The 24,301-nt window shown below is 43.5% G+C and overlaps 1 protein-coding gene and 1 long non-coding RNA gene across 3 annotated transcripts in view; one reads left to right on the top strand and one right to left on the bottom strand.

Annotated features, from left to right (window-relative positions):
• SLCO5A1 (solute carrier organic anion transporter family member 5A1) overlaps positions 1-1,649 on the bottom strand; it is a 159,199-nt gene extending 157,550 nt beyond the window's left edge. The window contains exon 1 of the mRNA XM_031013855.3: positions 1,470-1,649. The gene's annotated coding sequence lies outside the window, so the exon portion shown is untranslated. The remainder of the gene's footprint in view (positions 1-1,469) is intronic.
• Positions 732-17,053, top strand: LOC134759082 (uncharacterized). 2 transcript variants are annotated; one of them, XR_010134972.1, is made up of 3 exons: positions 732-832; positions 9,558-9,653; positions 16,492-17,053. It is a non-coding gene; the product is annotated as an uncharacterized lncRNA (long non-coding RNA). The 2 variants fall into 2 exon arrangements; XR_010134971.1 differs by having other exon boundaries at positions 16,398-17,053.
• The last annotated feature ends 7,248 nt before the right edge of the window (positions 17,054-24,301 follow it).

Genomic DNA, 24,301 nt, shown 5'->3' with positions numbered 1-24,301 from the left:
CTGCCGCGGACCTGCCCCCGTCCCGCCCCTTCTGTCTTAAACATTGCGTTTGCTTTTATATGTTAATAATTATCAACCTGGCAGCTCTGACTCAGAGGCAGTGTCTTTTAATCGAGTGAACTAACTGCAGCCTTTCCGTACTCCTACTCCATTACTCAAAATAGAAAATGCCCAAAAGAACAAAGGAAACTTTTTCACAGACACACAATGTATTCCCTGTCCCAATTTTTCTAAAAGGAAAAAAGAAGGTGGGGGTAAACTACGTGTGTAGAAATGTGTGTGCACACTGGTGTGCGTTGGCACCTGCGCGCGACTAGATTTGAATCTGTCTGCTCCAGCAGAGACACGCATTCAAAGCCGAAGGCAGCAGCAAAAAGGTCAACATGCTTGCCTCTTTATTCCCAACACCAAAAATAACCCCCTGCCCGAAAGAACTCTTCAATTACAAATACCAGGGGCATTCGAGGCTGTGGCCCGCACTAAGTCCCAGAGCGCGGTATCAAACGAAACCGAAAATCCGTCTGCTTTGCCGAGAGCTAGGGAAGCCACAACCAAACAAAGAGATCCTGGCACGCTGTCAGAGCGCGCGCGAGGAGCCCACGGAGCCGGCTGGGCGCACGCGGGCCGGCGGGGAGGTGTGCTATTGACTGAGCGCACCCCGCTAGCGTGTGCCTGGGGAGCGTGCGCGCGTGCGCGGCCACACACACACATACACACACACACACACACACACACACACATATAAACACACACCCCGGCGTATTGGAACCTCTCTCGCGATCCCGCACCCAGCTTGAATTCAGCGAGAATCAAAAACAGGTGTGCCCCGGTGGTAAGCCCCCGCCCCTAATCTTGGGGACCCCCACTCCACTCCTCCAGCCTAGGGCGAGGACGAGGGGCGGAATATGCACCAGGTGGGAGACAGCCGAGCTTCACTACACTGGGTTTCATTTTGCGGCGCGCCTTTGTGATGCTGCTGAGAAAAGAAAGGAGGAAGGGCAAGGGAGAAAGGAAGAGGCTGGGCGGCCAAGGGTGGCCGCTCCGGCATCTCCCTCAGCTGTGCTGGGCCAAACCCGCTCCCAGATTCCCGGCCTGCCAGCCACTCACAATCCCGGGCTTCCCCGCCGCTGCCTTACCCAGGCGCCTTCCCGGGGAACCCCACCAGCCGCTGCGTGAGGAGCCGGGGAATCCCAGCAAACTCTAGCCGCTCGCGGGGGGCGTCCGAACCCCCTGCCTAGGCGAGCGCCCTCAGAGAATCGCAGACTCGGATGGACACGCGGATCCCGGCAGGGAGCTCTTGGAGCAGGCGTGGAATCCCAGGGACACCCCCTGCGCGCACATCACATACACGCACATCCTACACACACACACACACACACACACACACACACACACAGAGCCCGTGGGAAGCCAAGACCGCCGGCGACAGCCCGCCGCGCTGCCCGGGCGCTCAAGCCGCCGCTACTCACTAGCGAGTCTGTCAGTCTGTCTGCCTGGCTGAGTAGAGCGGCGGGAGGGGGGCACTGAGCTACGGGAATAGTTGGGAGCCGCGTGAGGAGGCAGCCTCCGTCCAGCCGAAGAGAAATCAGTGAATGAGACTGTGACTCAGGCTGAACTCTTCCCCCCACCCCTCGCCTGTCACCCAAGCCTCTCCTCCGCTCCAAACAGACACACGCGCACAGAGACGCGCCCGGAGAGGAGCAGCCGAGGGCGCAGGCGCGAGGGCAGCCACCCAGCCCAGCCCTCCCACAGCCAGCCACCCCGCTGCCCTTCACCTGCGCGGCTGCGGGGGTCGAAGAGCGCTGAAGCCCCGAGGGAGCCGGTCTCTAGAAAAGTCAGCGGCTGAAGCCGACAGCCCACTCTGAATAAATAAATCATTTCTGATCGTTTATTCCGTGCCTTGGGCACACACCATGTCTCATTCACCATAGTAGATTCTGGGACCAAAGATAAACAAGACAAGATATTTGGTCGGAGGAAACCTCTGGCTTGTAGGGGAAATACTCATGTAAATGGCTTAAAACAACGTGGTACATCTATGCAGCCTGCTACTGGAGTAGCCAATATCCATTAGCCTTCATTTCCACGCAGCAGGAAGAACAGAGGCACGGGGGCATGGTGCTGCCAGTCAATAGGTAGATAAGCTTCCTAGAAGATTGCAGGGATGGGGCAGAGGACCAGACTGCAAGAGTGGCTGAGTAGGAAAGGGCACTACGGGTTTCCTAAGTTGTGTACTGTCAATAATGTGGGGGCAATGACGTTCTGACTTCCTCACCAGAGAGCTGGCTCTGGCAGTGACAGGTAGACAGATGTGAGGCCACACTGTGGGCACAGAAGTGAGTTGGGAGGCAGTTTGAAAGCAAAATGTGATGAGGCATTGGCAGGGGGCATGGAGAGGAGGGAACTGGGCAGCTGATGCAATCTGCAAGAGAAGAAAACCAGCCGAGGTAGGATGACTCCCAAGTTTCTAGCACCAAGTTGGGTGACTAGGTGCCTGACAGCCAATAAAAGCACAGGTGGAGAAACATGCTTGAGGAGAAAGATTGTTCTCATCTACATGTGTTGAGTTTGAAATGTTTGGGAGACATCCCAGTGTACATGTCCCATAAGCCACTGGACACACAGGAGGTTTGGACTAGGAATATTGATCAGTAGTCATCAGCCCAAAGGTGGCATGAGAAAGGATGGAATGAATAGGGAAGATCATCCAAATTGTGAAGCGATCTAGGAGGAGAGCGTACAGCCAAAGGAAGGAAACTGGAAGCAAGGGTCAGAGAGGTATGGGACGCATCAGAAAAGCCAAAAGAGCAGACGACTGTAAGAAGGGAAGGGTCAGATGTGTACAGGCTGCAGGGAAGACAAACAGGATGATAACTGAAAAAAAAAAAAAAAGAGTATCTGAGGGCACTTGTGACCATTGACAGAGCAGGATAGTGCTCTAATGGAGGAAAGGAGGTTGCTCACAAGTACCAGTGACCATGCTGGCCATTGCTGCCAGGTCAAAGCCCCTCCAATGGCCCTTGGCCTTACCCAATGAAAGCATTGTCTCCATTTTACAGATGTGGTAAGTGTAGAGAGGTTAAGTAACTTTATATAGGCACACAGCTACTCTGTAGACAATATGAACCAATGTGCTCCAAAAGACTATGTTCTTACTTAACCTCTTAACCCTGACTCTCTACTCTCTCTCCTGCCATTGAATAGCATCCAGACTCGTCAATGCACCTTGATTCTTTTGATTATCTCCCTTTAGTCCAACAACCGTCATATCTACAGCGATCCTTAGAGAACAATTAAGTCCAGCTGACAGTAAAGAACAGTCAGTGTGTACTTGAAGTCCATGCTGAGACAGCATCAATCTTCTGGCAGCTGCAAGACTGACCTATCAACCGAGGCATTTCTTCATTCCCTGCCATTGTCTCCTCCTCTTGAGATCGCCATCAGGCCCAGTCACTTTTCTACAAACAGGCAATAGGACTCCCGCTGCCACCCTGCCCAGATTTTAGTCCTCTACTGCTGATAAAGTGAGCAAAGATATGTGGCACTTCCTGAACCCAAATACTCTTCTGAGCTGATTCTAAATCCAAACAGAATCAACCTACCTCCTATTACCTCCTTCCAAGCTCTGTGTCCCATTCTCTCATTTCAGTCTCAGCTCCAGACATCAGTGAATTCAATGTGATACATCAGGGGACATCACAGGACTTCCCTACTTGAAAATCAAGCAATCGTGTCCCTGAAACACTCTGTCTTTATTCATGCTCAGTTACCATAAAGTAGATGCAACTCTAAGAACCTATGGATTTTTTTATTGCCACTAATAGATCATGATTTACAGCAAAATTTTAAAAAGTCCAATTTTATTCACATAAGAAGAAGAAAACATTCAGCAAGAAGCATTTCTTTTGCTTTATCTTTCCCAGTTAAATATGACTTTAAAAAAGACAAAATTTTAAAAGGTCCAATTTTACTCACATAAGAAACAAGAAGAAAACATTCAGCAAGAAGCATTTCTTTTGCTTTATCTTTCCCAGTTAAATATGACTTTGAAAAAGAAGAGCACGCCTCATTAGCCGTAATTGTCTGATTAATACAAAGAAATGGATTCATATCACAGGGTTCCACTACCCCTATGGTAGTGTTTACTACCCTTATTTCACTCAATAATTACAGTTACTTTAACCAGAATGCCTGCCTTGTTTGGCATTTTGGGAGAGGAAGCATATGACTGTAAACCCTCTTCAAACTTTCAGACTGACGTTTGCTTCTTCTAAGTCCATCGACTTTATACATAAATGACTTCTTTTTAAAAATAAATAAATAAATAAATAAATAAATAAATAAATAAATAAATAAATAAATGACTTCTTTCCTGATCTTCATATAACAAGTATGTAGCCTTTGCAATTTCCAGGGCAGTCTACAGGTTTAAAATCTTGCTGTCCTGGAGAATGGGCAGAAGAAAGCTGAAGGGAGCCTTTTCCCACAGCCCTTCCCTTCTTTCTTAAAGAAGGTTCACTTCAGAGGTCTCCCAGATACAACAAGAACTGAGTTTTTGGTTCAGAATATTTTGTGGGTGCAAAACATAATACATAGTTGCCAGTACCATAATTGAATTAGGTGTTGGTTGTTTAAGAGGAGACACATTGTATCTTTAAGGTAGCCCCTTAATAGAACTTGGCATGTATATCCTTCCTTAGAAGTGAATTTCAGGTTGGGTAAAACCTGAGAAGGAACAGATCTGGCCCTGGGGTACAATGAATGCAGGCAATCACTCCAGCCCTGGTGGCTTGAGGGCCCTGCAAGTGCTAAAGGAGCATAGTGACCAACTGTGTCCAAACAAAGAGACTTAGCACTGCAAGTCCCACACTCCCAGGAAACCACAGTTCCATGAACACCTGGAGGCTTGGCTCCCTATAAAGAAACTGCCATCTCCCTTAATATAATTAAGCCAGATTAGCTGGGTACTGTGGCTCACATTTGTAACCCCAGCACTTTAAGAGGCTGAGATGGGAGGATCCCTTGAGAACACATTTCTACTAAAAAAATTTTTTTTTAAATAGCCAGGCATAGTGGCATATGCCTGTGGTCTCAGCAACTCAGGAGGCTGAGGCAAAAGGATCACTTAAGCCCAGGAGGTAGAGGCTGCAGTAGGCTGTGATTGCATCACTGCACTCCAGCCTGGGCAACAGAGCAAGACCCTGTCTCAAAAAATAAACAAACAAACAAAAACCAACAACAAAAAAAAATAATTAAGCCAGGCCAGGTGCAGTGGCTCATGCCTGTAATCCCAACACTTTGGGAGGCCGAGGTGGGTGGATCACCTGCGGTCGGGAGTTCAAGGCCAGCCTGACCAACATGGAGAAACCCCATCTCTACTAAAAATACAAAATTAGCTGGGCGTGGTGGCACATGCCTGTAACCCCAGCTACTTGGGAGGCTGAGGCAGGAGAATCACTTGAACTGGGGAGGCGGAGGTTGCAGTGGGCCGAGATCACACCATTGCACTCCAGCCTGGGTAACAAGAGTGAAACTCCATCTCAACAATAATAATAATAATAATAAAGCCAGATACTCCAAGGCTAGTAACGGAGGGAAACTTCCCTGTGAAGAGGAGACAGTTGTCTCAAAAATAAAAAAAATCGTGTTCCCTAGAAAGATGTTTCATAATTACCACCACTGCCACCTTGGCCTGGAAAAGAAAGAGGTCGGATGGGAAGGGGAAGGAAGCAGGTTAGAAGAGGCAGTCCTCCATGGGCTGTGAGCATCTCTACATGTTTCTCTTGGGTGCACCTAGAATGCAAAGCCCTAACCACTTCTGAATGCAGAGAAACTCAAACTGCATTGTCCTCTGCTCTCATACCGCAACAATCAACACAAAAGACTTCTGTGACCAGATGTTGGTGGGCAGTCTACACCAACAAACAAGCAATCAGTTCTGCAGAAGACACCAGCTGGGCATCCTCCAATTCAACTCCATTCTGACACTATCTACCTCAAGATAGCATCACATCCCAGAGGTTGAGGGCTCAGTCCCACAAAACTGCCTCCTCTCTCCCCTAGACCCAGTGTCAAGTCTGGGCCTCCAGAACATCTGACCAACTAGCTTCAATTTGGGATTCCCACAACCCCTCTTTGGGTTTGATTAATTTGCTGGACAGGCTCACAGAACTCAGGGAAACACTTACATATACCAGTTTAATACAAAGGATATCAGAAAGAACACAGATTAAGAAGTGCACAGGGGAGGTATGCGGGGAGGTGCACAGAACTTCCATACTCGCTCTAGGTGCGCCACCTCTCAGAAACCTCCACATGTTCAGCTGTCCCAGAAGCTCTCTGAACCCTGTCCTCCTGGGCCTTTTTTGGAGACTTCCTTGGATAGACATGACTGAAGACAAACACGTCAGACGGTGATTGGACAAAAAGCAGAGGCTCTAATACTGATAGACTGAGTGGGGGAAACCCAGCAAGGCCTGTTTGTCCATATTCTCCTTGGCCTCTCTGTGCTGCATTTGCTCCTTCAGGGTATGGGGCAGGACTGCCTCTGGGATGAGGGTCTTATGACCTCCGATCAGAAAGACTACCTTGGAGCCGGGTGCGGTGGCTCATGCCTGTAATCCCAGCACTTTGAGAGGCCGAGGCGGGTGGATCAACTGAGATCAGGAGTTCAAGACCAGCCTGACCAAAATGGAGAAACCCCATCTCTACTAAAAATGCAAAATTAGCCGGGTGTGGTGGCACACGCCTGTAATCCCAGCTACTCAGGAGGCTGAGGCAGGAGAATCGCTTGAGCCCGGGAAGTGGAGGTTGCGGTAAGCCAGGATCGTGCCACTGCACTCCAGCCTGGGCAACAAGAGTGAAACTCTGTCAAAAAAAAAAAGAAAGGAAAGAAAGGAAGAAAGAAAGAAAGAAAGAAAGAAAGAAAGAAAGAAAGAAAGAAAGAAAGAAAGAAAGAAAGAAAGAAAGAGAGAGAGAGAGAGAGAAAGAAAGAAAGGGAAGGGAAGGGAAGGGAAGGGAAGGGAAGGGAAGGGATGGGAAGGAGGAAGAAAGGAAGGAAGGAAGGAAGGAAGGAAAGACTGTCCTGGGCAGAAGAAGAGAGGACAGGGGAGGGTCAAAAAGAGACTGTGTTTCCTGAGGCCTGCTTCTGAGGCCTACAGTGCCCCAACATCAGAACAGATGACTGTTATAAGTCAGGAGCCATGGATGAAAACCTATATGTGTATATGGATGTGTGTGCATGTATGTGTAGTAATGTCACACCACTCTTTACCCAGGCCATTTCTCAGAGTTGTGTTTGCAGCCAGCAACCTGGAGGGATGAGGTAATATTTTCCCCTGGGCAAAGAGCAGGCTTGCTGCTTCTGCTTATTGAAAAGCAATGTATCCTCTAAGCTCAGTGCTTCTCTCCCATGATGCAACCCATCATGTGCACAGGCATCTATAGTGAACTCTTTGCATCACCCTGTGGGACTTGTGGGGCATGGGGAACTGGCACAAGCATCATTCTCACCCTCTGGCTGCTGCCTTTGCCATAAGTGATAATATCCTGTGTCTCTGACCCTGGAGTCTTTTCTCCCCAGTATCCATGAAACCCTAGCAGGAAAACTTGTCATCTTGGAAGAAGGCGAAAATCCTAGACCCTACACAATTCTTGACCGGCACTGCCTAATTTGATGCTGCCACTGAGATATTAGCTTCACTTATACCCTACGGTGCAGCTGATCTAAGGTCTGAGCTTTTAAACAGGTCTTTCCTCACGGCTAAAGGCTAATAAAGGAAAATAAATTCATGTGATAAAACAAAACTAACTGTGTTAGATGTGGTTGATTGGCAGTCAGTGTGCACTCCCTACTTTTCTCTTCTTTCTTAAATGGCAGAGTTTGGAAAAGCTATAAAACTACCTTTTCCAGATTCCCTGTGTATCAGGTTCTGGATAAGAATTGACGTATACTCTGGCACGTTTGGGAAGGTAGGTTGAGGCACAGGCCATATCATTTGTGGCTGTCTATGCCAGCAAGCAGGTCATGGAGACATGATATTTTTCTGCTTTGGTATTCTTTTGTCCAAATTCCAGCTTGTAGATGTTGAGAGGCAGCTGCAGTATTGGCTGCTTTCTGATTTCTGGTTTCAGCCACTACACGATGCCCTGAAGTCAAGAGACCAGTGAATGCCTTTGACTCCTCATCCTGCAGATTGTAGCAGAAGTACCGGCTTTCCTGGCAGGATGGATCTGCAGTGTTATAGCATCACTCCTGGTGACCCACCCTAGAGACCATGTGTCCAGATCTTCTGGATATTCTGTAAGCCCCTAACCTCCTATAGTGAATCCCTTTCTGCCTAAAAATGCAAAGTGGTTGCTCTATCCTGTCCCTGGACAAGTATCAAAATACTAGGTCATCAACTAGAAAATTACAGCTTATCAGTCACACTCTGGGGTCCCTCTGCCTTGCTGTTAGCTTGCCTCTCTGTAGACGAAGTCCCTTTTAGGATCTACTTCAAGGACAACCCTGAATTGTAGACTTCTCAAAATCTAGATCCAGAGAGCAAAGCCCAGAGAAACCTGGAATTTCTCTCTCCATCCTACTTTCTGGGTTTCCATTGCCTATCTGAGGACATGCTTCTTTCCTAGATCCATAGAAAGATCTATGTTTCAGGGGAACCTAAAGGTAGTGATCTTATCCCAGAGCATAGAAGAATAATTAACACAAGATGATACAAAACAACACAATCACTGCAATGACACACTGCTGAAGCCCCTCTACAAAGCATGTGGGATGGCACCAGGTTATCATTTCCTTACATTATGGAAGAGAGAAGATACTCTAACAGTTCTAAGTGTATCACTTTAGACCTGCTGTTATCCTTCCTGACTTCCCCACCCCTCTTCAGAAGGCCTGCTTCATTTGTAGGACAGACGGAATAGAATGATGACAAAGAAAGATCCCAGCTAAGTACAGTGGCTGGAGCCTGTAATCCAAACTACTCTGGAGGCTGAGGCAGAAAGATTGCTTGAAGCTAGGAGTTCAAGACCAACCTGGGCAACATAGCAAGACTCCTATCTCTTAAAAAATACATTAATTTTAAAAAATTGTAAAGGACTTCATAGCAAACCAACACGATTAAATCTTTGTGGTGAGTGTGTGGGTGTCACTATACCAACTTTAATTACAAGAAAGACATCATCAATTTTAAGATGCACCATTATTTCATGGACCACTAAGAAGGAAAAAATGCTGCCAATTAAATGGCACACACCTTAATGATTAAACAGAGAAAATAGGACTTTGTTGCCAAACCACATAAATTTAGTCCTGACTCTGTCACTTATGGCAGTATGGATTTGGGCAATTCCCTAAAGCTCTTTTTACTCAGTTTCCAAGTTGGGGTTAAACACAATACCTATTTCAAAGCATCAAATGGGATAACACATGCAACATATGCTTCAAACATACACACAGACCAGTGCCTGGACCAAGGTAGGTGCTTAAATGTTAGCCATAGTTACACTTACGCCACACTATCTTTTGCATTCATCTTAATAATATTTTTTTTCAGGGGCAGTTCGAAGATGGCCAAATAGGAACAGCTCCAGTCTGCAGCTCCCAGCTTGAGCGACACAGAAGACGGGTGATTCCTGCATTTCCAACTGAGGTACTGGGTTCATCTCACTGGGGCTTGTCAGACAGTGGGGGCAGGACAATGGGTGCAGCCCACCAAGGGTGAGCCAAAGCAGGGCAAGGCATCACCTCACCCGGGAAGTGCAAGGGGTCAGGGAATTCCCTTTCCCAGCCAAGGGAAGCAGTGACGGAAGGCACCAGGAAAATCGGGTCACTCCCACCCTAATACGCGCTTTTCCAATGGTCTTAGCAAATGGCACATCAGGAGATTATATCCCGTGCCTGGCTCGCAGGGTCCCACGCCCACAGAGCCTTGCTCATTGCTACCACAGCAGTCTGAGATCAAACTGCAAGGCGGCAGCGAGGCTGGGGGCGGGGCGCTTGCCACTGCTGAGGCTTCAGTAGGTAAACAAAGCGGCCCAGAAGCTGGAACTGGGTGGAGCCCACCGCAGCTCAAGGAGACCTGCCTGCCTTTGTAGACTCCACCTCTGGGGACAGGGCATAGCCAAACAAAAGGCAGCAGAAACCTCTGCAGACTTAAATGTCCCTGTCTGACAGCTTTGAAGTGAGTAGTGGCTCTCCCAGCATGGAGTTTGAGATCTGAGAATGGACAGACTGCCTCCTCAAGTGGGTCCCTGACCCCCGAGTAGCCTAACTGGGAGGCACCCTCCAGTAGGGGCAGACTGACACCTCACATGGCCGGGTACACCTCTGAGACAAAGCTTCCAGAGGAACGATCAGGCAGCAACATTTGCTGTTCAGCAATATTCACTGTTCTGCAGCCTCCTCTGCTGATACCCAGGCAAACAGGGTTTGGAGTGAACCTCCAGCAAGCTCCAACAGACCTGCAGCTGACTGTCCTGACTGTTAGAAGGAAAACTAACAAACAGAAAGGACATCCACACCAAAATCCCATCCGTACATCACCATCATCAAAGACCAAAGGTAGATAAAACCACAAAGATGGGGAAAAAACAGAGCAGAAAAGCTGAAAATTCTAAAACTCAGAGCACCTCTCCCCCTCCAAAGGAATGCAGCTCCTCACCAGCAATGGAACAAAGCTGGATGGAGAATGACTCTGACGAGTTGAGAGAAGAAGGCTTCAGATGATCAAACTTCTCCAAGCTAAAGGAGGAGTTTGAACCCATTGCAAAGAAGCTAAAAACCTTGAAAAAAGATTAGACGAATGGCTAACTAGAATAACCAGTGTAGAGAAGTCCTTAAATGACCTGATGGAGCTGAAAACCATAGCAGAAGAACTATGTGACAAATGCACGAACTTCAGTAGCTGAGTCAATCAACTGGAAGAAAGGGTATCAGTGATTGAAGACCAAATTATTTAAATGAAGTGAGAAGTTTAGAGTAAAAAGAAATGAACAAAGCCTCCAAGAAATATGGGACTATGTGAAAAGACCAAATCTACATCTGATTGGTGTACCTGAAAGTGACGGGGAGAATGGAACCAACTTGGAAAAACACTCTGCAGGATATTACCCATGAGAACTTCCCGAACCTAGCAAGGCAGGCCAATATTCAAATTCAGGAAATACAGAGAATGCCACAAAGATACTCTTCGAGAAGAGCAACTCCAAGACACATAATTGTAAGATTCACCAAAGTTGAAATGAAGGGAAAAATGTTAAGGGCAGCCAGAAAGAAAGGTTGGGTTACCCACAAAGGGAAGCCCATCAGGCTAACAGCTGATTGCTCGGCACAAACTCTACAAGCCAGAAGAGAGTGGAAGCCAATATTCAACATTCTTAAAGAAAAGAATTTTTGACCCAGAATTTCAAATCCAGGCAAACTAAGCTTCATAAGTGAAGGAGAAATAAAATCCTTTACAGACAAGGAAATGCTGAGAGATTTGGTCACCACCAGGCCTGCCCTAAAAGAGCTCCTGAAGGAAGCACTAAACATGGAAAGAAACAACCAGTACCAGCCACTGCAAAAACATGCCAAATTCTAAAGACCATCGATGGCTAGGAAGAAACTGCATCAACTAACAAGCAAAATAACCAGCTAACATCATAATGACAGGATCAAATTCACACATAACAATATTAACCTTAAATGTAAATGGACTAAACACTCCAATTAAAAGACACAGACTGGCAAATTGGATAAAGAGTCAAGACCCATCAGTGTGCTGTATTCAGGAGACCCATCTCACATGCAGAGACACACATAGGCTCAAAATAAAGAGATGGAGGAAGATCCACCAAGCAAATGGAAAACAAAAAAAGGAGGGGTTACAATCCTATTCTCTGATAAAACAGACTTAAAACCAACAAAGATCAAAAGAGACAAAGAAGGCCATTACATAATGGTAAAGGGATCAATTCAACAAGAAGAGCTAACTATCCTAAACATATATGCACCCAATACAGGAGCACCCAGATTCATAAAGCAAGCCCTTAGAGACCTACAAAGAGACTTAGACTCCCACACAATAATAATGGGAGACTTTAAAACCCCACTGTCAACATTAGACAGATCAAGGAGACAGAAAGTTAACAAGGATATCCAGGAATTGAACTCAGCTCTGCACCAAGCAGACCTAATAGACATCTACAGAACTCTCCACCCCAAATCAACAGAATATACAGTATTCTCAGCACCACATCGCACTTATTCCAAAATTGACCACATAGTTGGAAGTAAAGCACTCCTCAGCAAATGTAAAAGAACAGAAATCACAACAAACTGTCTCTCAGACCATAGTGCAATCAAACTAGAACTCAGGATTAAGAAACTCACTCAAAACTGCTCAACTACATGGAAACTGAACAACCTGCTCCTGAATGACTACTGGGTACATAATGAAACGAAGGCAGAAATAAACATGTTCTTTGAAACCAATGAGAACAAAGACACAACATACCAGAATCTCTGGGACACATTTAAAGCAGTGTGTACGGGGAAATTTATAGCACTAAATGCTCACAAGAGAAAGCAGAAAAGACCTAAAATTGACACCCTAACATCACAATTAAAAGAACTAGAGAAGCAAGAGCAAACACATTCAAAAGCTAGCAGAAGGCAACAAATAACTAAGATCAGAGCAGAACTGAAGGTGATAGAGACACAAAAAAACCTTCAAAAAATTAATGAATCCAGAAGCTGGTTTTTTGAAAAGATCAACAATATTGATAGACTGCTAGCAAGACTAATAAAGAAGAAAAGGGAGAAGAATCAAATAGATGCAATAAAAAATGATAAAGGGGATATCACCACCGATCCCACAGAAATACAAACTACCATCAGAGAATACTATAAACACCTCTATGCCAATAAACTAGAAAATCTAGAAGAAATGGATAAATTCCTGGACACATACACCCTCCCAAGACTAAACCAAGAAGAAGTTGAATCCCTGAATAAACCAATAACAGGCTCTGAAATTGAGGCAATAATTAATAGCCTACCATCCAAAAAAAAGTCCAGGACCAGATGGATTCACAGCCGAATTCTACCAGAGGTACAAGGAGGAGCTGGTACCATTCTTTCTGAAACTCTTCCAATCAATAGAAAAAGAGGGAATCCTCCCTAACTCATTTTATGAGTCCAGCATCATCCCGATACCAAAGCCGGGCAGAGACACAACCAAAAAAGAGAATTTTACACCAATATCCTTGATAAACATTGATGCAACAATCCTCAATAAAATACTGGCAAACTGAATCCAGCAGCACATCAAAAAGCTTATCCACCGTGATCAAGTGGGCTTCATCCCTGGGATGCAAGGCTGGTTTAACATATGCAAATCAATAAACGTAATCCAGCATGTAAACAGAATCAAAGACAAAAACCACATGATTATCTCAATAGACGCAGAAAAGGCTTTTGACAAAATTCAACACCCTTCAGGCTAAAAACTGTCAATAAATTAGGTGTTGATGGGACGTATCTCAAAATAATAAGAGCTTTTTATGACAAACCCACAGCCAATATCATACTGAATGGACAAAAACTGGAAGCATTCCCTTTGAAAACTGGCACAAGACAGGGATGCCCTCTCTCACCACTCCTATTCAACATAGTGTTGGAAGTTCTGGCCAGGGCAATCAGGCAAGAGAAAGAAATAGAGGGAGTTTCAATTAGGAAAAGAGGAAGTCAAATTGTCCCTGTTTGCAGATGACATGATTGTATATCTAGAAAACCCCATCATCTCAGCCCAAAATCTCCTTAAGCTGATATGCAACTTCAGCAAAGTCTCAGGATACAAACTCAATGTGCAAAAATCACAAGCATTCTTATACACCAATAACAGACAAACAGAGAGCCAAATCATGAGTGAACTCCCATTTACTATTGCTTCAAAGAGAATAAAATACCTAGGAATCCAACTTACAAGGGATGTGAAGGACCTCTTCAAGGAGAACTACAAACCACTGCTCTACAAAATAAAAGAGGACACAAACAAATGGAAGAACATTCCATGCTCATGGGTAGGAAGAACCAATATCCTGAAAAAGGCCATACTGCCCAAGGTAATTTATAGATTCAATGCCATCCCCATCAAGCTACCAATGACTTTCTTCACAGAATTGGAAAAAACTACTTTAAAGTTCATATGGAATCAAAAAAGGGCCCGCATTGCCAAGACAATCCTAAGCCAAAAGAACAAAGCTGGAGGCATCATGCTACCTGACTTCAAACTATACTACAAGGCTACAGTAACCAAAACAGCATGGTACTGGTACCAAAACAGATATATAGATCTTGGAACAGAACAGAGCCCTCAGAAATAACGCTGCATGTCTACAACTATCTGATCTTTGACAAACCTGACAAAAACAAGAAATGGGGAAAGGATTCCCTATTTAATAAATGGTGCTGGGAAAACTGGCTAGCCATATGTAGAAAGCTGAAACTGAATCCCTTCCTTACATCTTATACAAAAATTAAGTCAAGATGGATTAAAGACTTATATGTTAGACTTAAAACCATAAAAACCCTAGAAGAAAACCTAGGCAATACCATTCAGGACATAGGCATGGGCAAGGACTTCATGTCTAAAATACCAAAAGCAATGGCAACAAAAGCCAAAATTGACAAACAGGATCTAATTAAACTAAAGAGCTTCTGCACAGCAAAAGAAAGTACCCTCAGAGTGAACAGGCAACCTACAGAATGGGAGAAAATTTTTGCAATCTACTCATCTGACAAAGGGCTAATATCCAGAATCTAAAATGAACTCAAACAAACACACAAGAAAAAAACAAACAACCACATCAAAAAGTGGGCGAAGGATATGAACAGACACTTCTCAAAAGAAGACATTTATGCAGCCAACAGACACATGAAAAAACGCTCATCATCTCTGGCCATCAGAGAAATGCAAATCAAAACCACAATGAGATACCATCTCATGCCAGTTAGAATGGCAATCATTAAAAAGTCAGGAAACAACAGGTGCTGGAGAGGATGTGGAGAAATAGGAATGCTTTTACACTGCTGGTGGGACTGTAAACTAGTTCAACCATTGTGGAAGTCAGTGTGGCCATTCCTCAGGGATCTAGAACTAGAAATACCATTTGACCCAGCCATCCCATTACTGGGTATATACCCAAAGGATTATAAATCATGCTGCTATAAAGACACATGCACACATATGTTTATTGCGGCCCTATTCACAATAACAAAGACTTGGAACCAACCCAAATGTCCATCAATGATAGACTGGATTCAGAAAATGTAGCACATATACACCATGGAATACTATGCAGCCATAAAAAAGGATGAGTTCATGTCCTTCATAGGGACATGGATGAAGCTGGAAAACATCATTCTCAGCACGCTATCACAAGGATAAAAAACCAAACACTGCATGTTCTCACACATAGGTGGGAATTAAACAATGAGAACACTTGGACACAGGAAGGGGAACATCACACGCTGGGGCCTGTCATGGGGTGGGGGGAGGGGGGAGCGATAGCATTAGGAGATATACCTATGTAAATGACGAGTTAATGGGTCAGCACACCAACATGGCACATGTATACACATGTAACAAACCTGCACATTGTGCACATGTACCCTAGAACTTAAAGTATAATAAAAATATATATATAGGCAAAGAATAAGATAGAAAAAAATAATAATAGTAATATTTATTCTCTCTGCTTGTTAGAGGTCAGGGGAACCTGTATCTTTTGTTTCATGAGGGTCACACACTTCTCCAGGATTAGTTCCAGACTAGAAAATTATTGGCAGGCCAATAAAACATCCTATCTTTGGGGGTCCAGTATTTGGTTGATTTTGTTTGTTCACCTTTCAATCACCAGAATCCCCTTCTTATCAATAATTCCACCACCGCTCAAGAATTCACAAAAGTAAAACAAAAATGATCTCTCTCATTTACCATATTAGCACTACATATTTCACAAACATGATTTCATCTTCACTATCAGGGAGGTATTACCAAACCCTTTAATAGAGGAGGGAGCTGAGAATCAGAGATGATCACCAACTTGCCCAAATTCACACAGCATAAAAAGTGTGGAGAGAGAGTCAAATGCAGACCAGCTATACTCCAGAATCTACACCCCAGAATCTACACTCCTAGCCATCGTGCTCAATTTTCTCCAAAAAATGCTGTGATCCTTTTAGGAGCTTGTCTATTGATTAAGATAAAACATTTCTCTGTAGTGCAATATTTAAGTACAATAAAGCAATCCAAATGCAAATAATACATGCTGTAGTTTTGAATAAAGATACAAAATAAGCTACCCCGTACAACCAAAATCTCTAATGACTAGAATTTGGCTTATTACAGGACTGCCGAAGATGAGAGTAACTACCCCTGGTTTCATTTCCAACTCATGAATTTTTCGCCATCCTTCTCTGCCCGCCTTTCCTTTACTACACAGTGAGCCGCACTCCTGGAACAAGCTTCCCTTGAAGTTCACCCTCTTGAGCGCCACAGCCCCTCTCCAGCCTGCATTCCACTGTAAGGTTGAGAAATATCTGATTGTTAGTGATGAGAGAGAAAACCTAGCCTCATTCTCTGGTGGCCTGTCTTGCAAAAGAGAGATGAAATCAAACCTGGCTTCCTGAGATTCCAAATCACAAACATCACATACTAGTTTTTTTTTTTAATAAAATCATGGGGCCAGATGTGGTAGCTCACATCTGTAATACCAGCACTTTGGGAGGCTGAGGCAGAACAATCACTTGAGGCCAGGAGTTCAAGACCAGCCTGGAAAACAAAGGGAAACCCACTTCTACAAAAAATTTAAAAATTAGTCACATGTGGTAGCATGAACCTGTAGTTCCAGCTACTTGGGAGGCTGGGGCAGGAGGATCGCTTGAGCCCAGGAGCTGGAGGCTACAATGAGCCATGATTGCACTACTGCACTCCAGCCTGGGTGACAGAGGGAGACCCTGTCTAAATAAATATCATAGAAAGGTGGGGAACTCACTCAGTGTGTCCCACATTGTCTTTTTCTTTCTTTTTTTCAAAATTAAGAGACAGGGTCAGCAAGGCGCAGTGACTCACTCCTGTGATCCCAACACTTTGGGAGGCCGAGGTGGGTGGATCACCTGAGCTCAGGAGTTCAAGAACAGCCTGGCCAACATGGTGAGACCCTGTCTCTACTAAAAACACAAAAATTAGCCAGGCATGGTGGCACACACCTGTAATCCCAGCTACTCAGGAGGCTGAGGCAGGAGAATCGCTCGAACCCCAGAGGCAGAGATTGCAGTGAGCCAAGATTGTGCCACTGCATTCCACGCTGGGCAACAAAGCAAGATTCCATCTCAAAAAAAAAAAAAGAGAGAGAGAGAGAGAGCTAGGGTCTTACTATATTGCCCAGGGTGGAATGCAGTGTCTACTCAGAGGCCCTGTCCCACTACTGATTCTGCTCATATCTGACCTAAGCCAGTTCGCCCCTCCTTAAACAACGTGGTGATCCCCCACTCCAGGAGGTCACCATATTGATGCCAAACTTAGTTCAGACACCCAATTGCTACAGCACACTACAGCTCAGAACTCCTGGGCTCAAGCAATTGTTTTGCCTCAGCCTCTCGAGTAGCTGAGACCACAGGTGTGCACTATTGAGCCTCACTTCCCTTAGCATATCTTTTTGAACAGCCTTTTCTTTATATTGAGATACCTGAAAAGGGCTCTTTACAAAATCCACTCGAATTCCCTTCTCTCCTCTCTGCTGTCCTTTATTATTGATGACATTTTTGATAATTATCTGATTATAGAAAAACTCCAAAAAGCCAGGAAGAAGTGCTGATTTTTGTTTTGTTTTGAGATGGAGTCTCACTCTGTCACTCAGGCTGGAGTGCGGTGGTGCAATCTTGGCTCACTGCAACCTTCGCCTCCCAGGTTCAAGTGATTCTCCCTGCCTCAGCCTCCCAAGTAGCTGGGAATACAGGTGTCTGGCACCACGCCCAGCTAATTTTTGTATTTTTAGTAGAGCTGGCTTTTCACCATGTTGGCCAGACTGGTCTCGAACTCCTGACATCAGGTGATCCACCCGCCTTGGCCTCCCAAAGTGCTGGGATTACAGGTGTGAGCCACTGCGCCCATCCAAAGTGCTGTATTATTTCACTCATCACTGCTATTGGTTTCAGCATATGCATACACAGGTGCCTGTATTTTTGGCCTGACATCTATGCTCCATTCTCTTTGGATTTCAGGGATACATGACAATTGTTCTAGTTCTTTTGCTGTAACTGATGAATACAAAATGACCCCATAGTAGAATGTACCACCTGGAACATCAAGAAAGTGATTTTACAGGATTTAGCATTCCATCTGGGGGCTGCAGAACCTGTCATCAGATAATGGGATTTGAATGATAAATGAACTGTCTCATGCCAATCCCTTTGTGAAAATTAGTGAAAATTAGAGCTTATAAAGTCTAGGTTTAGCTTGCTTAAACTGAGAAATGGCCAGGCAAATAGTCATGTCAGTAGAAATATAACATCTAAAAGTCAAGATCTTTTTCCCTTCGTTTAGTTGTCATTATTTGTGAAATTTCACACCAGAAGACAATTGTGATTTTTTTTGAACCTGAAAGAAATATTGTGAAAATTAGCTCGTATTAGACCTGTGATGAATCATCAACTCTAGAAAAGAAAAAGAAATGTGATCTAAGAAGAAATAAGAGGCCGGGTGCAGTGCCTCAAGCCTGTATTCCCAACACTTTGGGAGGCCAAGGCAGGCGGATCACTTGAGGTCAGGAGTTCGAGACCAGCCTGGCCAACATGGCAAAACCCCGTCTCTACCAAAAATACAAATATTAGCTGGGTGTGGTGATGCATAACTGTAATCCCAACTACTCAGGAAGCTGAGGCAGGAGAATCGCTTGAACCTGGGAGGCAGAGGTTTCAGTGAGCTGAGATCGTGCCACTGCACTCCAGCCTGGGAGACAGAGCAAGACTCTGCCTTAAAAATAAATAAATTAAAAGAAGAGATTTATAGGTAAACAAAAACATGCATTTTCTCTCCGTACTATGTGCATTCTTCCCCAATCTTCCCTAAAGAAAATATCCCCTAGGAAGAAAGGTCTGAAACCTTGGAAACTATTTTTACTAGTCTTAGAAATATGTATGACAAATATGCAAAAACATGAACAAGCAAAGTAATCCAAGCTATTGAAAACCTAATAAGATTAGCTTACTCATATGCCTCCAAGACAGAATGCTATCAGCCCTCTGCAATTATAAGACCAAGACTCTGACTTCTGCCAGGCGCAAAACCCATGGAGAGAAATACTCTATAGATGAAGAAAGACTTGAGTTAGACCCTGAAGAGTAAGCAGAATTTTCATATCTGTGAATAGAACCCAAGGCCTCTGAGACAGAGCAACCCCTGATAAAGGAGACCAAAACAGAAGCACTCCTTGGCAGGATGTCTCAGGGATGCTCAAATTGTTGGGAAAGTTGGGGCATGTGAAGGGGAAAAACAGGCAGGAAGATAGAAAAGATCGTCTCCCTTGGCTGAGAAGTTTGGACTCTAGTCTGTAGGCAATAGAAACTCATCAAAGGTTTCTATGCAGAGCAGTGACAGGATCGAGCAGGACTTTATGAAAACTGATTTTTCAGGAAAAGCTGGGAGGGACTGAAATAGGATGGAAACTGCAGGTAGAAAGACCACTCTCAAAGCTATTAGAACAATGCAGGCAAAAGACTGAACCATGACCTTGGGCTCAGCTATGTAAGTCAAGACTAGGTATTGGACCACTGTTATTTTCTAATGTCAAATCAATGACTTTAGATTGGAGGGAATTTAGGAATTGTTTTGCCAAAAATTCACAAACCTGTGGCAAAATCAGACTGGTGGTAAAGTGCACGTGTGTGTGTGTGTGTGTGTGTGTATAAACACGTATACAAATATATATATAATTTTTTTAGTTTTCTGAATTAGTTACCCAAGTTTTAAAATTGGGAGATTTCAGATGAAAACCCCAGATTTCTGGATTTTTGAAATTTGGCATTGTCATATTGGGCTCAAAGCCTTCACCTGACCCTCACCCTGCATAATCCTCTTAAGCCTCATTTAGTCCCATTTCTGTCCTGCCATTCATACCCCAATCTTAAAGATGAAGACACTGAAACCCGAGGAAGGTAAGGAATTTTCCCAAAGTTTCACTGACAGTTGGTGGCAAAGTCTGCAAGGATGATGTGACATAATGCCTGTCCCATTCCTTACAGCAACTTGACATACATGATCTCTGTTCCTCATAAGCCCTTAAGAGTAGACATCATTATCCCCATTTTGTAGAAGAGGAAACGGGTTGAAAGATTAGGTAACTTCCCCAAAGCCACATAGCTGGTCAGCGGTGGAGACAATGTTCAAACCTAGATCTTTCCAGGTCTTTCTTATTACACAATTAGTGTAAGATTCTGAAACCAGACAAACCTGCTTAAAATCTAGGCTGGCCATTGACTGGCTGTGTGATGGCAGGGATGTTACTCAGCCTGTCTGAGCTTCACATTTTTGGTTTTCAGACTGAAATGAGCATGTGTCTAACAGCAATTAACACATGTTAATTATTTTACAGTCACAGTTTGCTTTTTAAGAAAAAGCACTGTTAATGGATTTGATCAGATACTTTATTTGTGTTGTTGGCTCTGAAAATCTTTTTAATCCCCAAAAAATAAAATCTAACCCCAAAGACAGTGTCAACCACTGATACTATTCTAAAGATTGTGCCATAAGATCTAAACCTTTTTCCTAAAGATTCCAAAAAAATCAGAGGTAACAGTAGCAGTGTTGGCAGTAGAACTCTCACATAAGAGACAGGGATGGAGGCATATGCCCCCCATGTCTCACTCCTCCTTCTACTTTCCTTGCCAGTGTTCCTGTTTGGCAAAACCAGCAACATCTGGGCCCACACTACAAAAGGACCTAGAAAATATAGTTTATAGCTTCCTAGCCCCTTTGATACAGAAAAGCATGCAAGAAAGGTGGACCAGTCATCTGCATCTGTCACAAAATTGCCCTAAGAACCAGCTTGTCAGCCATAGAAGAAAACTGTATCTCATTATTTTATGTTCACATTTTGCTTTTTGAGAGAAAGCACTGTGAGTAGATTTGATCAGATATTTTATTTGTGTTGTTGGTTCTGAAAATCTTTTTAATCCCCCAAAAATAAAATCCAACCCCAAAGATAGTGTCAACCACTGATGGTATTCTAAAGATTGTGCCATAAGATCTGAACCTTCTTCCAAAAGATTCCAAAAAAATTGGGCTTAACAGTAGCAATATTGGAAGTAGCATTTAGCATCCTACTTTGAAAGGGACAGAGCTCATTAGGATAGAGACATTCTAAAATGTTTGCTTTTTAATCAGCCCTATTAGTCACAGACATACCTCACTGGAGTTACCCTCCAGCTTCCTCCAAGGAAGATAGCCAAACACCTGATGGTGAGCAAAGCCATTACCATCTTGACTTCCTGCCAGAATTCTTACCACCATCAACCTTTCAAAAAAGGTTGATTAGTGGATCTTGCAAACAAAAGCACTGTAATTATTCAATACTTACACGGAAATCCTCCCATAAAACAAGTATGCTTCAAAAAATCATATTGTCTTAACAATGACCATGTTCCCCTTTGGTTGAATTGGACTCTTTTGTAAGATTCTAATTACCCAAAATTGTTTTTTGGGTTTTTTGTTTGTTTGTTTTTGTTCTTTTGTTTTGTTTTGTTTTACCATGCTAGGACTGGGTAACTTTATTCAAGACTTTGACAAAATGATCCCCAAAGTAATATAAATGTAGACACTTTAAAAAGTCCAGATGTGGAAGTGAGGAGTGCCTCTGCCCGGCCGCCCATCATCTGGGAGGTGAGGAGAGCCTCTGCCCGGCCGTCCCGTCTGGGAAGTAAGGAGCGCCTCTGCCCGGCCGTCGCGTCTGGGAAGTAAGGAGCGCCTATGCCCAGCTGCCCCATCTGGGAAGTGAGGAGCACCTGTGCCCGGCCGCCCCGTCTGGGAAGTGAGGAGCGCCTCTGCCTGGCTGCTGTGCAATCTTCCAAGTGTGAAGTGACAGCCTTTCTGCAGGTGTACCCAACAGCTCTGAAGAGACAGCGACCATCGAGAAGGGGCCATGATGACGATGGCGGTTTTGTCGAAAAGAAAAGGGGGAAATGTGGGGAAAAGAAAGAGAGATCAGATTGTTACTGTGTCTGTGTAGACAGAAGTAGACATAAGAGACTCCATTTTGTTCTGTACTAAGAAAAATTCTTCTGCCTTGGGATGCTGTTAATCTATAACCTTACCCCCAACCCCATGCTCTCTGAAACATGTGCTGTGTCAACTCAGGGTTAAATGGATTAAGGGCGGTGCAAGATGTGCTTTGTTAAACAGATGCTTGAAGGCAGCATGCTCGTTAAGAGTCATCACCACTCCCTAATCTCAAGTACCCAGGGACACAAACACTGTGGAAGGCCGCAGGGTCCTCTGCCTAGGAAAACCAGAGACCTTTGTTCACATGTTTATCTGCTGACCTTCTCTCCACTATTATCCTATGACCCTGCCACATCCCCCTCTCCGAGAAACACCCAAGAATGATCAATAAATACTAAAAAAAAAAAAAAAAAAAAGTCCAGATGTGAAATTTCAAGAAAACTTTGAATTCAGTCCTAAGTCAATATTAAGTCAAAAGTTGAACCAATTCTACAAATCATAAATACTATTTTCCTTCTTAAGTTCATATCTTTTCTGAGATAGATTACCAACTTAGTTTTCTTTGATATTGGTATTTGGAATAATTTTAACATGGTTTAACATCTTTAAGTTCTAAATCTATACTTATCTTGAATATCTTATTATAATTAAAAATATAAATCCAGAAGTGACAACTCTTCCTTACAGAAGAATTCTAATAAATGTAGAAGGATTCAGAGAAATAGAAAATCACCATTAGAGCACCACAGTAGTAATTGCCACAAGCAAGATCTGCCAATGGATAGTAAAATGAGCGAAAGTTTAAGCAGAAACAGGACATTTGCATAGTTTCAGGGTATCTCCAGCAAATATTCAATAATTACAAGGAAAACATAATAAGTTTACAGTAGCGAATCCTAGCAGACACCACCTTAGCATAGTGATCAAGGTTAACAACACCAGAAATGCATTACAACATCAGGTATCCCCTGTTATGACACACTGTCACAGACTGGAAGACACAACATAGACATGACAGCTAAATGCAAGGCTGGGTCTTAGAGCAGTAGGACATTAGTGAAAAGATTAAATTCTCTACTTTTTAAACTTTATACTGTAGTTAGTATTATATCAAGGTTAATTTCTTAATTTTGACAAATATTCTATTGTTATGTAAGATGTTAACATAAGGGCAAGGTGGGTGCAGAGTATACAAGAACTCTACTATTTTTACACCTCTTCTGTAAGTCTAAAATTATCTCAAAAACTTAAAAAATAACTGTTAAAAAACACACATATATGTATATATGTGCATAACATGTGTACATATATATAATCAAGACTTCATGGAAATTGGCATCTTGGGTACTCAGTCAGTAAAACAGTAGTGTTCTCTTCTGAATTATTCATTGTCTTACTGGTAACTTAGCTTTAAGGTCCTCCCCCTTCTAGACTTTTAATCTCAAGTATAAATTTCTAATTTTCATAGAAAAACCTTTTTAAAAAACATTCCTGTATTAGGCCAAAAATAAAATCCTAGAATAAAACTATCACCATATTATCTTATAAAATTACTCATCCCAACCATAAGACCCAGCCAGTATTTTTACTGCATTTCCTCTCCTCATCTAATATGTTTGTGTTGGTTTGGTTTGGTTTATGAGTGGAGACAGCTAATAGATTTAGTATTTAATCATAGGCCTGACAGTCTAGGGGAAAAAAATTATCACTTGGGTGTCTTATGAAGAAACAGCTGTTTTTCCAAGAACCAATATTGTGTACTCACCTCAGACATAAAAAGTTATTTACCAAAGTCTCTTCTATCTAACAGCATAGAGCTACCCAAGCAAGGCCAACAAAGACTCTTTCAATATCCTTTTCTTAAATTAGGCTCTAAAATGACTGTTGATAATGGTAATAAATGTCTTTTTATTAAACAGGCAATTTTATCTTATGCAATTCAGGGAAGTAAAGATAAACACAAAATCTACCTTTAAATGAAGAAAATAATAATTTCCCCCTCTAACTATGGCTGATTCATTCCCTGAGCATGAATC

This window comes from Gorilla gorilla, chromosome 7, assembly GCF_029281585.2.
Source record: "Gorilla gorilla gorilla isolate KB3781 chromosome 7, NHGRI_mGorGor1-v2.1_pri, whole genome shotgun sequence".
In the NCBI taxonomy this organism is placed as follows: Eukaryota; Metazoa; Chordata; class Mammalia; order Primates; family Hominidae; genus Gorilla; species Gorilla gorilla.
The sequence above is the reverse complement of the archived record's forward strand: the minus strand, read 5'-3'. Positions and strand labels throughout refer to the sequence as shown.